Consider the following 13,642-nt stretch of genomic DNA (forward strand, 5'->3'; position numbering starts at 1 on the left):
CAACCTTGTTAGCAGTGTTTGCTCTCCTGCATCTCCTGACTTACTGACTGCTGTTCACTCATAATGTTCCAAATATGCATTAACAATTCTCTATGTCAGTGATGCTCATTTGTCAGAGTGACAGGTGGCAGCAGGACTGTGGGGTTGTTTGCATGTTATACAACAAATAAAAATGGATTTTCAATTACTCACTTATACTGCAAGACACAGCAGGTGAATTTTCTTTCCACATTAGACACAGAGGCTTTAGCTTCTCATGTTTACGTTTGCAATTATGAATTAATGTCAGAATAATGATTTAGTTATTGTTTTGTTTACTAATTGTCACGTTTTTTTTTGTTTATATGGGGTTGTTTCATCAGGTTTTTTGTGTTTCTGTGTGTTTTTTGTATGCAACACCCAGTCGCTGGTCCATTTTGAAAATGAGATCATGCATCTCAAGAGGCTTTTCCTGTAAACAATAAAATGTATTCAAAGTTACATATTAGGGGAGATTTGTGGGTGTTCTGTGAATAAAACCTCAAATATTTAATGTCTGAATGATGTCAACAGTGATTTTAATATATTACTATTTCCATAAATGTAGTTATCATTCATTTTCTCTTATAAATAAAGGTTGACAGGATTCAAATGACCTGCAAAGAAAGGCTGGTGTTTATGCAAATGAAAGAGTGCCCTGCAGACTGTGTGTACACAGGTGTGTTACTTTATTTTTATCACATCTCAGACAGCAGTTTAGTGGAAATTTTCTGTCAGCTGCTTGATAATTACTGTAAATACAAATTATTTTAGTGTGTGTGACCCCAGCCAACTGTGAATGAAATGAGTAGCATTGTTAATGATGGAGCCATGCTTTATTTGTTAAATGAGTCACTGCAGTATTGACTGTACCTGCACACACATGTACACTCATATGAATACATTCTGAGGACATGCAAAAGTAATATGTGAAAACATGTTGGTATTGATATTAATATTAAAAACACAGAGGTGTTGATAGTTTTAAGTTCACACATTGTTCAAATGTTCAGACATTCATCGAGACCTTTTGAGATTTTTGTCAATAGCTTTTCCAGACTTTATTTTCATCTGGGTTTCCTCCCATTACATACATATGTACACATTATAAAACTACATGTATAAATGGCAGTGAAGCAGACTAGGCAACACTTTGTCAGTAGGATGCAAGCCTGGCTTCAATGAAAGCCACTAAATCAAATAAATAACATGAAATAAACTTGCACACATAAGTTGTTTATTCAACATTTCATTCTATATTTGTATTCATATCTATGGATCTACAGTGTATATACTTCACAGAAAATGAAAGGTGCAAACAAACCATTTACCTATTTAAAAAAAATAAATGCAGACAAGAGAATGAGTTTAAACCACAACTTATATATGCATATATTCTGGTTTTGCACTTAGTATTAAGAGATGAAACTGGAAGACAATCTTTTGGAGACTATAATAAATGCCTCAAAATAACCACAATTTAACTGAAAAATAGTCTGTGAAACAGAGAGTGATGTCTATCAACTGAGACTTGCAGACTTCATCACAGAGTTATCAAAATAAAAAGAACAAAGCCAATAATTGAGCCTTGAGGCACACAGGGCTCAATCACAGGCAGATAGCAAAGCTCAATGAGTGGTTATCTACAGGTTAAGAAAGAGACACTGGGCCATCAGTTAGCAGCACAAATGACATCCAGCAATTTTCCAGCTTTTTATACAATATCAGAATCAGTGGTGCAACTGGCAGCTGTTCCATTTAACAGCACAGAGATAGAAAACTTTCAATCTACCAGTAACTATAGATTACAATGACAGGTAAGGTTTGGGATCTAAACCTCATTGATTTATTTTATGAATTCTAACATCTGATGTTTTCTACATCTTCATGGTATGTACAAAAGAAAAATGCAATCTTGACAATCTTAAATTTATTAAATATTTTTGAGTAAGTAATAGGTTTGCTTGCCAGGCAACACATTCTTCTTCATTCTTCCTGACACTTTTCAGCACGTTACTTCTCCACAAACACGGATTAGTTGGCATGAGTTGGCTCAAACCCACCCAAACTTTACTTTAGTGTCATCCTTAAATCTATAAATGCCATTCCAACTTTAAATGGATCACCAGACTTTGTAAAAGAAATCAAAATAGCTCATTTAAACCAATAAAATTCCATTTCTGAGACTTTCTCGGGCTTCAAAATAGGACTTCATAATTGGCTTCAGCACAAAAATGCAGTCCTATATTGGTCACTCTTCATATACAAATTATAGATTTTTCTATGCTCTTGATACATAATATGGTATAATATTGTACCTCCTCTCACTCAAAAACTTAAAATCTACTGCAAGTGACAGGACCTTTTGAACTCTGACCTCTTTAATTCTGTTCCACTTACTTCTTAGAAAGCACGCACAACCTTTTATGGTTAAATTGCCTTCAGATGGTACCTTGAAGGCAATATAACTGAAAATGATTGTGAATATGGAGAGGTGTTTTGTCAGTAAAAACACATACACATTTTTAAACTGCAGTTTCAGCCTCATATCTACATTATATCTGCTCAGGCCAAACTACTGTGGCTGGGCCAACTGGCTTGATTCGGAGCAAGATCTGAATGCCATGGCTCACTCAGTAGTCCAGCCGTCATCCTGCTTATCTAGCAGGAAACTTCATCTAAATGCAATGGCCCGCTCAGTTTATTCTGTTGTTCTTGTCTAACTTCACACCCTAATGTGATCCACTCATCATCCAGATTCAGTGTTGTGTTTACAGCCTGGTAGTTTTCCTGCCCTGTGTAGAAAAAGCAGAGGTAACACCAGGCTGCTGGGCAGACTGAACCAGAGTGCAGATGCTATCATCACATTCTTAACACTGTCGCTCACTGTTGGTGAAGAGCTTATCACATAGCAAACAAGATTCCCTCCAAACCTCAACAACAGCACTCCCATTATGATTAAGATGGTGTAGAAAGCCCTTTTCTTTGATTTGTCAACCCGCAGCCTGTCAATGCCCACCTCCCCTGGCCTCGGGCGAATCAGAACAGAGAGAACAGAGAGGCTGCAGAAAATCATGATGATTAAACACACAACCATATAGCAGGAAGCTGGTATAAGGCTGTACTGGGGGTATTTTTTCATGAAGAACACAAAACCTATCCCTCCAAAGCCCTGCACCCAAATGGACCCAGCAATGATGTTTCTGACCCTGACCCCACGCGCCTGTCTCAGAGTCAGGTAGGTGACAGGGTGAACAACAGCCAGGTATCGATCCACACAGGTCACAAGGGGGAACAGCATCTGTCCACTCCAGACAACAGCCCCAGTCATCAACCCTATTATCACTGGTAGTTCAGTAAACTTGAAGCAGCCGATGACATTTCCTAAGAGCCCAATCAGCTCTATGGCAGCCATGTTGTAAGTGAAGAAGTCAGAGTTACTTATGATGGCTGCTGTGGAAACAGAGCGCTGTTGTCTCCATCGCTGATGCCCCAGGTATAGGACAAAGATAGAGGGTGGGAGGATGAGGAGGATGTCGGTCAAGGTGAAGATAAAGTACATGTACACACTAATGGAGTCAACGAACAAGGAGGTGTTAAAGGAGGCGATCTGAGGAGTGAGGGAGTCATTAGTGGGGGACGACATGTTCATAAGGTCACAGAGACAGAGATGGAGGAGAAATGAGATCTAGAAACAGAGAAAGAAAGAAAGAAAGAAATTAGACACAGAAAGTCACTGAAATCAAGTCACTGAAAAAATTACATCACCTTTACTGGTAAAGGACAGGCTCACAATTTTTCAATTGTGTCTTAAAAAAACAGTCAGGAGCCCAAATGAACATTGAAACATATTTTTCCTGCTGTAATCATTTCTCCTGTTCATCATGACCATTAGAAGATCCCTTCATAATGCACTTACAATGGAAGTGATGGAGGATAAAATCCATAGTCCTCCTGTTCAAAAATGTATTTAAAAGTTTATCTGAAGCTAATATGAAGCTTCCGAGGAAACACAAAGAGGGAATTTGATGGTAAAAAGACTAAATGGGGCAGATATCCACTTGATATGACTAACTCAGCCTGCTGAAGCCTCATATAAGCTTCACATCAACTTTTAAATGCATTTTTGTATAAAAAAATGGCTGTGCGGACACACTGAATTTTTGCCCCCATCACTTAGACTGAAAGCACATTCGAAGAGGATCTTGTAATAGCAAGTATGAACAGGAGGAATGATTACAGCAAGGAAAACCTCTGTCACTGTTCATACGGACACATGACTTGTTTTAAGACACATAGGATGTGTGCACAAAATACTGATAGAGTCTCTTAAATCTGTTGCAATTGTGTCTTTTTTCAAATTCAAATGTTGTCAAGCTCAATGACATTAACTTCTATGACATTTTAGCTTGGTTTGTGATTTGAATATTGCTGTGAAACTTCTGACATTGTGCTCTGAACATTTCCACTAAGTTACATGCAAATCCATCAATGTAAACTCAAATAGAATTGGTGTTTAATCAGTGGTGGAATGAGCACTAGAATATTTTACTCAATAAAAGTAGTGTTACTTTAAAGAATTTTTTTTTTGTCCAAAACAGCAAAAAGGCAGTGCATACATAACTGAAGGTAGAAGTCACTGCTGGAGGATCCGCCATGAGAATTTAAATGGTGCATTAAATCAGTAATTAATTGCTAATATCTTCATAATAATTAATGTCCTTTCTTTTGTTCCATTCTCACACAGTGTATCATGACCTTTTCATGTGACTTTGGCTCTTACGCTTACATTGTAATGGATGTGACTTGAAATGGGCGAAGACAAATGCTTGAAATAAAAAATACGTAAGTAAGAGTCAGATTACTGATTTTTTAAAATACTGAAAGAAAAGCACAATACACAAAAAGGCTTTTGTTAGAGTAATGAGAGTAATTGAAATTTGTTACTTCCAACCCTATATTTAATAAATGTGTTTGGTGTGGCTGACAAGATTTTAGCTTAATACTCAGGTTGTTATTGTGACTATTGATACTTTATGTTCTACACACAACGGTTACATTTACAATGCAGGCACTAAAGTCGATGGTAGTAGTCCGGAGCATTTTATCAGGAAATATTTTAAAATTAAATCAAATGTTATAAAAAAAAATGTAATAAAATTAAATGTTGACATGTGTGCCACATCTTTATGTTTTTAGTTGATGTATGATGAAAACACTGCATAACTTCACATCTATTTCCTGCATGTACATTATTGCATATCATTGTCCAATAGACTGTTGTTAGGTTTAACATACAAGCTGATAAAACATTCATTATTACATCCATGTTAAAGTGATTAAAAACACCCATCTATATACCAATACCTACCTGGTGTTGTTTAGTCCTGATCTTCCTTCTCCTGTGTCTCCAAAGGCACTGACTGTTGTGTGTGGGCTGCATTTTTTCCATGTGGAAAAACCAACAATCATCAGTCATTCACTTTCTGAGACTTACCGTATGGAAATTGTTACTGTGACATTAATCTTCCATGGTGAGAGTCAGAGTGCAGGGTCAGCTGCAGAACAGCATCACTGACGGTAGACCAGTGCCTTACTCAAAGGCACCTCAGCAGGGCAGGTTTATGCTGACACAAGCTTGAAAAGACAGTTTTTGTATAACACCATTTCTATTTTTGTTTTTTATGAAAAATGTGTAACCATATTACTTTGTTTCTTTTGTCCAACTGAAAAGGAAGTGCATATTTTTGGTTGCTACAGCAACATATCTGATCTGTGAATCACTTGTCCTGTGTTCTCCTCCGAGAAAAAATCAGAAACCAAAAGGGAGAAATGTATATTTTCGATTCTTTGATATCATAATGGCACTCCCTGGTTTTGCATCATTTTGGTTAAATACCGTTCCATCATCTGCTTACATAACAGGAATCCTTATTTCCTTGTCCTTATATATTTATAGTCCTTATTTCAATACAGCAAATGAAATCTTGATTAAAGCAATAATGTGTTGTTCTATCATAGGCAGAGCAGACGGTCACACTGAGCCTGATTGCATCCTGCTACACAACACAAGAGCCACAGAACAACAACCCACATTAGCTTTCCTGTTAAGTCTCCTTCTTATCTAACTGACGAACATGAACACACATCTTGTTCTGCAGCTTAACTTGTTGAATGAGCCACCAAACAAACACTCACTGGGTAAAAGTGCACCGCTAACGTCAGTTAACAGGCATTAGCATAATGTCACTTCAATCCAGTTAGATGGTTTGGTTTTTACTCCTCAGTACCACTATCTGCTGTTTGTGATTTCAGTTGGATTTTAAGTACAGTCTATGCAGTGCAGACTGTGACTAAATTATTTTTAATTATCGGATGGGTGTAGCTAACCTAGCTTGTGATTCCTTCCTAACTGGAGAAGATCTATTTACTGTTTCACCACAGTTGTGATATAAATGGCTGTATTTGTGGTCCAGCAAAGCCAGACTAAAGTCTTTTTTCATATTTACTTTTTCAGTTTTCCTGAAAACATCTGGTAGAAAACTGGCTGCACTGTGGGACTAATACTGATAGAGACAGTATGGAGGACTAAAAGGGTTACCACTGCATACAGTAATGAAAAGCTTTGCAGCTCATGCTTCATGCCAGCTGTCCATTGAAGTGGATGTTTGACTAGATTCAAATGACCAGTAAACTAAATCTGCTGCTTATTCAAATATGCACACCTGCGTGTTTCATCAATCTGTTTGAGTATTGCTGTTTTATTTTGTATAATTCTAAAATGTAGAATAAGGTGAATGTAGAATTTTAGCACTAATAATGGGTAATATTATTAAAACTGCACTTAAAAGAATGTTATGAAGTTCCTCACTAAATTAATAAAAACAAAATGAGGAAATAGATTTTGATCACTTCAATAAATATTGTATAATAAGTAAATAAGTGGAGTCCGATACACAAGTGTGACGGTGTGAGGACTGAGTTCAGCAAAGTTTGTGTTTGGTATAAGTTGCACTATATATGTTCTGTTAACATTATAGAGGCTAATACAACAGGAGAGTATACAGTATTGTTTAACACATTCTTGTAGGGCTGCAATTAATGATGTTTTCATTATTATTTAATCTGTTGATGATTTTCTTGATTAATTGGTCAGTTGTTTTGTCTATAAAATGTCAGAAAATAGTGAAAGATATCAATCACTGTTTCCCAAAGCCCAAGATGCAACCTCAAATGTCTTCTTTTATCTCAGCCAACGGTTCACAACCCAAAGATATTCAATTTACTATCATAGAAGACTAAAGAAACCAGAAAATATTGACATTTGAGCTTCTTAAAAAATGACTCAAAATGATGAATTGATCATAAAAATAGTTGGTGATTAATTTAATAGTCTGCAACTAATCGTCTAATTGTTGCAGCTCTACTTTCTTGTGAAGAAGTATGTAGTTTTGAGCAGAAAAAAGATGTGTGCCAAACAAAACTTTTCACCATGAAGTCCGTAGCAACACATTCGGTTAGTAGTGGAGACACATATCCTACTATGTTTTCCTGTTTGTAAACTTGTATCTACACCAGTTTTAACTCATGAGAACGTTGAACTTCACATCAAATATGATTCCAAACAAAAGTAGAATAAGAAGTTTAAAGCAAGACCATTTTTCAGTGGAGACCACAGTAACTGGGGGTTTTCCCATTCATCCAATATTGACATTTCCTTCTGGAGAACATCTTGGGAGATTGTTTTTCTTTTTTAAAAAAAAGAAGCCTGCTGTGTCACAGCTGTGTCACACAAAATTATTTGTTTTGCAATATGCAAAAAACTCCACAGTCCTGCTGCCACAATGTATTTTATAGCAGGTATCAGTGGAACAGCAGCTGCTGAGGTTGAAGACACAGCAGGACAATCAGATAATACAGGTGAAGACGTAAGTGTGATTTAATGTCTGTAATGTTTATCAGTTTAGATTTTTGAACTAATAATAAGATAATTCTTGTTGTTCATTAGTTATTACCAAACATTTTCTCCTGAACAGTGACAGTCATGTTTCAAAGCTGGAAAAAAAGGCATAACCACTACATCATGTACCTATAAGACACAAGACTTCATTTAGTAAGGACCTTTATTGTCATCTCACCACAGTTACATTTATACTTTTCAGTTTCAAATGCTACCAGTGAAGACATGAAATCGCATTTCCTTGGCTTGGTGAAAAGGTAGCATAAATGCAACAGAATGTACTGTGCAAGATTGAAATAGGGGGGTTAGGGGCATGAGGAGATGTGTGTGGGGCAGAGAGTCTCTCTAAAAGTATCTGTCAGGTGCTGGGGGAGGTAGCAGGGTGTTGAGGAATCTCATAGCCTGGATGGGGGAGGCTCTCTCGCTAGCCAATCCCTCCACAATGGAGCTACCAGTGTGCATATCTGAACAATTATTGAATGGATTGCTGTGAAATTTGGTACAGACATGGTGCCTAGACGATGAATCCTACCAACTTTGATGATCATCTGACTTGATATTTGTGGTTTTAAGTGAAATGGCTCAAGAACTATTGGATGGACTGTCATGTAATTTGATTTTCAAGTTCCCTTCAGGATGAATTGTGCTAACTATTGTGATCCCTTAACTTCTACTAGCACCATCATCAGGTCAAAATTTAGTTTGTCCTCTACTTTGGTTTATGACCAAATACCTGCAAAACTGATGACTAAAAACTACATACAACTGTGTGAAAAAATGAGTAGAAACTGTTTAAAAATGACTAAAATCATTGTACCGGGCAATCTGATGCTGCAGTGCAACCTTGTGGGGGGTTTTTTTACATTGCACATTAAAATAAATCAGTCAAATCAATGTGTTTCCTTGAACCTGTAGTTAAAAAGATCTAGTTAATTAATTCACTGCCAGTTAATATAGCCTATGCTTCCAAACCCTACATAACAAATGGCATTATCACTTGGCAAAACTCCATATGGATGCAGTGACAGAGACAGAGTCTGTGTAGCAGGTAGAAAATTCTGCACCGACTCAGGCTGCATCCAGACTATCTCTGGCAATCTGGTACTATGATGCAAGGGGCTGCGGTGTTGGGGGCGTGTTGTTTGAGGTAGTGAGAGAGTTGGATGATTCATAAGGCTGTAGTAGATGTGACAGGTGTGAGGGATAATGCCCACTTTGTCCGATCTTAGATATTTAAGAAGCCAGTAAAGGCAAGCTAAAAGTGATAACTTGTTAAATTCTTACGTGTATTTACTAGACTCTCACATTGATGCTGCCATTCTTATTCTCTCTCTACACCTTCTTTATCTCTTTCCCTAACTTTCTCTCATTCTCTTCTATTCAGCCTCCCAGACAAATAGATATGTCAGTCAACTCCTCCTCCAACTCTTCCAACTCCTTCCTCCATCTTTCACCAGAGGACTGCATTAAATCCAAACCGAGCATTTTCATCTTCAAAGCTTTTTACATCACCGGCAAGCTCCTCACCCTCCCTTTCATCATCCTCGTCCTCTTCGTGGGCCTTCAACGATGGAAGAAACAGCGCTCCATTTCCACAGCAGCAACGAGTCACTCTGACTTCTTCACCTACAACATGGTTGCCATGGAGCTGATCAAATTTGTTGGGGCTTGCTTTTACTGGTATGGTGCCTACACTGATGTCCACAGTGTAAAGCGAGTGGGGAAGTCTCTCTATGTCCTCACCTCGCCTGGACAGACTATGTTTCACATCCTCACCTGTGCGGAGCGCTACCTGGCTGTTGTTCACCCCATCACCTATATGCGTCTGAGACAGGGGGGCGGGGTCAGGATCAGAAATATAAGCAGTGGGTGCATTTGGCTGCTGTGCTTTGCATCGCTGGGTCTAAACAAACTGCTCGGCAGCACTTACAGCAGCATCACAATTTCCTGCTTCATGGTTTTCTCCTTAATTGTCGTCTCCTTCTTCAGCCTTTCCGTTCTCTGCATTCTGATTCACTCAGGGCCAAGGGAGATGGGCGGGTCCAGCAAGCAAGTTGACCAATCAAAGCAGAGGGCTTTTCACATCATTGTGACCATACTAGGAGCACTGGTGTTAAGGTTTGTGGGAATCCTGATTCACATTGTGATCGGTGGTTCAACAACACTGACCCCCACTGAGTGTGTGGTGGAAATGTCTGCAGTCTGGTTGACTCTGCCCTGCAGTCTGGTGTTACCTCTGTTGTTCCTGCACAGAGCGGGAAAACTACCCAGCTGCAAACACAACACTGAATCAGGATGAAGAATGAATTAGAATACCAACAATTTAATGAGATTAAAGTCAATCAAATTAAATTAATACCAGATTACAACATTTTTTAGTAAAATAGGTCCAATCTGAAAAACAGCAGTTGAAACATTTGAAATTAGACTAACAAGAATAAATTAAAATATGTTAAATATGATTATATTCCAAACTTCAGCTGTTATCATGATCTCTGAGTTGTACCTGATACAGTCAAGTTGTAAGGTTTCACTGCAGAAAGTTGAGGACTGAGTACAGCCTGTTAAGTGCAAATAAATAAGTAACAAATAAGTAAAATAAGAAAAATCCAGTTCCAATTCCATAAAATATTAATGAAAGAAGCTTTGTATAATAAATAATCAGCTACAATAAGGATTACTTGCAGTCTTTTAAATTAGAGTGTGGCTGTTGCCAGGGTTGTCCCTTCTTCCCAATCCCTTTTGTCATTTTCATGGAGCCATTGAGTAAGCAGATAATGCAAAATCATAAAATTGAAGCTATTGTGGCACAAGGTGAACAGAAAATGTCCAATATTTTACTGTATTTGGATGAAAAAAAACAAACTTGAGTTGGATAATATGATCTCTAGGTTAGTTTGGCAGGTTTAAGATTCTCCAGTTACCAAAACATAAAGGTGGTCAATCTATTCCTAGGCCTAAAAAACTATTCTTGGGCAGCACAGCTATTATCTTGCGAGGCAGCTGGATTCGAGAGATCACACAAGAATACATCTTGTCAGGCTTCAAGTTATGCGCTTGTGTCTGAATCAACGGTTTTTCATTCCAAATCTAGCTGCCTCACAAGGTAAGACGGTGATAGACAGATGGTTCATCTAATCACCTGCCAAACAGTTTCCATGGACGACTTCTCAGATGGTTCAGACCATCTAGCGTGTCAGTTTAGCACAGCCTTCAGTAACCTTCAGTCAATATCTATAAGACACACCGGTGGCATCTTGACTGAACTCATCAAGATACACGCTGTCCAATTTCCCACAATTATGAGAACTAAATGAAGGGTTTTATGGAGAAAGTACAGGAAGTGGTGGAAAACTTTATCTGTTGCATTCATGTTTGAATATTATCCAAATATTGTTCCTTACAGGACCAAGAGATAATAATAATAGAAATAACTATAAAATATAAAATGATACAGAAACATAAAACATGAGTGCAGTAAAGTGTCCTGAGTTAGTTCAAAAGGTGCAAATGGTTGAGCAAAAATGCATTACATACAGTATGTATATTCATGCACACATATACACATACATGCCCACACTTATATATGTAAACTGTGAAATTAATTAAAATCCACACAGTTACTTCTATATTTCCTCCAAAACATTAGCTAAAAACACACCTTTTTAACTAACTTACATGGTTGTATATCTCCTGGATAATATTATAGTATTTTATGTACTAATTTTACGTAATTTATCTGGTTTATCTGCTTTTTAGTACTGTCTCTTTCGTCATTAGTTTGTAAATGTGTTCAGAAAAGTATGAGACAAATAAAGTTATTAGTATTACTTGTGACTCATTTAATTATGACACTAACTAGTAATAATGATGGTTCAGTCAAACCTGCATACTAAAAACTATTTGCATTCTGGGTCATTATGAATCACATAAATAACCTGTTGTCTACCGTAATGTGTTAAAGATAACACACAGTCTACATGATTCTACTTCATTTGAATAAACACCAGCCTTTGTTTGCAGGTCATTTGAATCCATGGATATATCTCAATAATACTGTTGTTTCAGTAAAAACCAATGCTCAGTCTGAAAAAGCACTTCAAATAGAACACATACATGTCTTTAATAGTCCTAAACTGCAGCTTGTTGAGTCTCATATGTCATGAAATAGTACTGAAAATGTATGTTTAAGCAGAAAAAAAACAAAACCTCCTAACAGCTGGCTCCCTGATTATTCTGCTGTGTGTTGGAAAGAAACACAGAATCGCTGACCTCACTGTGAAAAAACAATGTGAAAAAATTTTCCTGCTGCTCAAAATTCTGCATTCCTGTTGCAACATGCAAAGAAAAAAGACCACAGTCCTGCTGCTGTCTGTCACTCTGACAGATGAGCATCATTAACACTCATACCAACCCTGTAAGCATAACTCTATATCTGGAGTGAACAGCATTCAGTGAGTTTGGAAACACAGGGGAACAAACACCACTGACAAGGTGAGTGCTCTTTAATAATCTACTGATTTTCAGTCAATATCTAAAAATGCCTCTTTTTCTACAAAAAATACACTGTTTTTAAAAAAAAATGACCCTGATTTTAATTTGGTGTCTTTTGTCCCCAGTGACTTAAATTAGAGACAAAAAGAGACAGAAAAATTAACATGTTGTTATTCTGGACAATTCAAAAGAATGATTCCTGATTTTTTCATAATTTTCCACGTGTGTCTCAAAACAATAGTCGGAGCTCAAATGAACATTGAAACATGTTTTTCTTTGCTGTAATCGTTCCTCCTGTTCATACTGACCATTAGAAGATCTCTTCATAATGAACTTACAATGGAAGTGATGGGGGACAAAATCCACAGTCCTCCTTCTGTGCAAAAATGTAACGTTTATCTGAAGCTAATATGAAGCTTCAGTGTCCAAATGACTCAAATCAAGTACATATCTTTCAATGTTATAGTCTTTTTAGTAGCTTTTGAATGTCATGTATCAAATACATCTCTAGCCTTTTGGGATTTTAAGCCCGTATCCTCCATATTAAAAATGTTAATCTTTTTAATATGGAGGATATGGGCTTAAAATCAATGTCAGTCAATCATTATCAATGTTATAATTACTCAATATATGAGTCTCGATTGTTGCATAAAAGTAGACATTTGTCTTCAGCTTGCATGACAATCAACATCAGATATCACATCACACACATCATATGTCAAAAAAATAGTAAGTAAAAAACATTTTGCACTATATTAGATGTAATTCTGTGTAAAAGCAAGAAATAAATTGCAAAAAAATGATTCAAAATAATTTTAAAAATTTAATTTAAATTCAAGACCTAATCTCCATGAAGGCAGGAGCTGAAAGTGATGATTCAGTGGATGGCATTAATCCTCTATTCCCTCTACTGCTTTGTCATAGTGATAACAGATTATGTTGATTATAGCCTGATATTACACTGCCAAGTTTAAATATTCTGGAGTGTTTGGCCTTGTTTATGACATTCAGGTATTCGAACCAGGACACAATATTGAATGTAAGAACACTTTCTAAGAGGAATTGAGTGTTGACTAACCTCAAAACTCCTCAGTTTGCACAACAGAAAGAGTCTTTGTTATGATTTTTGTAAACGTAATCCAACATGCTCAGAAAAGATAAATGCTTGAT

This window comes from Thunnus thynnus, chromosome 22 (assembly GCF_963924715.1).
Source record: "Thunnus thynnus chromosome 22, fThuThy2.1, whole genome shotgun sequence".
NCBI classification, from domain to species: domain Eukaryota; kingdom Metazoa; phylum Chordata; class Actinopteri; order Scombriformes; family Scombridae; genus Thunnus; species Thunnus thynnus.